The following is a 1,382-nucleotide window of genomic DNA, read 5'->3' on the forward strand; positions in this document are numbered from 1 at the left end:
AGGTTCGCTATCATTATGAAGAATAGTCGTTATTGTCTTAGAACGGCTTGGATGAATGCAATACTGTTTCATACTCAGAATGACTGAGCTTGTTGCCAGTATCTAAGTTCTATAGAAACGAAAAATAATGTAAAATGCTTTATTTTTTGGACATTAAATATAAAGTAAGAATGTCAGATACGACTGTTGACTGTTTTAACTGCTGGTATTCAATTTTTGACGCATTTTATAAGATGCTGTTTTTTACTTTAGATCATTGTGTAAACCTTTGTGAGTCTGTATGCCGCCGTATACCTGGAGCTGTTGATTATCTAGCTGAAGCGGTTGGAGTGGGATGTAACAAATTCTGTATTTTAGTAGGTTAGTTCTGTGATTAGTGCGCCTACATGGAGAGATATCTGGAGCCAAAGATACACGATATTATAGTATAGGTTTTCGCAGGTGTAGAACAGCTAGGTGATGTTAGAATATATATGATGGAGGCCGCTTAACGGGTTTTGGGGGTTGTGACTTAGGGTGTCTTCAAAATAGAATCCTTGGGCATTAAGTTCGTCAGTGGTTTCTATGATTTTTGATGACAAGGCTAATGTGAAACGTCTGCGTTATGGGAGCCCACTTACTCGCTGCTGTCGGATTCACTCGTGTTGGAGGAGAAGTTCTTTATAAGAATATGTGCTCGGCTGGAACAGGTATATTCAAGAGACTCGACAAAATTGCCTGTAAGATGGAGGACATGTAAGGGAGATTCAATAAGAGATTTGGAGACAGAATTTTCAAAATTGCAGGCAAATTAAAGGTGAAAACCTATTAACCCCTTAACAGCCAGCAACCAACTATCTACGACAGGTCAATCCAGATGTCTGGACCGCTGGGTAGAGACCTAGATAGCTGCCTCCACCTTCAGATGATGTGATGTCACTTGTGCGAGGTTTAGAAAATATCAGTAGTGATAGGTTAACGTATTCTTATGGGCTTCAATTACGACGTCGAGCGAAAGAAGAAGCCTGACGACGCCAAGCAAAAAGAAGAAGCCTGACGACGCCAAGAAAAAGAAGAAGCCTGACGACGCCAAGAAGAAAAAGAAGCCTGACGACGCCAAGCATGAGAAGAAGCATGACGACGCCAAGAAAAAGAAGAAGCCTGACGATGCCAAGAAAAAGAAGAAGCCTGACGACGCCAAGCAAAAAGAAGCCTGACGACGCCGAGCATAAAAAGAAGCCTGACGACGCTAAGCGAAAGAAGAAGCCTGACGACGCCAAGCAGAAGAAGCCTGACGATGCTAAGAAAAAGAAGAAACATGACGGCAGGGAGCAGCGGGACTCCTCCAGGCGCTGAGAGAAATATTGAGCCATAGGAGGTGTGTCTCAAAGTAATTTTTTGGT

At 42.4% G+C, this 1,382-nt stretch overlaps 1 protein-coding gene across 1 annotated transcript in view; it reads right to left on the reverse strand.

Annotated features, from left to right (window-relative positions):
- The window catches only part of LOC119585701 (multiple epidermal growth factor-like domains protein 6), a gene marked incomplete in the record, with an annotated part of 104,852 nt that overhangs the window by 18,962 nt on the left and 84,508 nt on the right, over positions 1-1,382 (reverse strand).

Source organism: Penaeus monodon, chromosome 20, assembly GCF_015228065.2.
Source record: "Penaeus monodon isolate SGIC_2016 chromosome 20, NSTDA_Pmon_1, whole genome shotgun sequence".
In the NCBI taxonomy this organism is placed as follows: Eukaryota; Metazoa; Arthropoda; class Malacostraca; order Decapoda; family Penaeidae; genus Penaeus; species Penaeus monodon.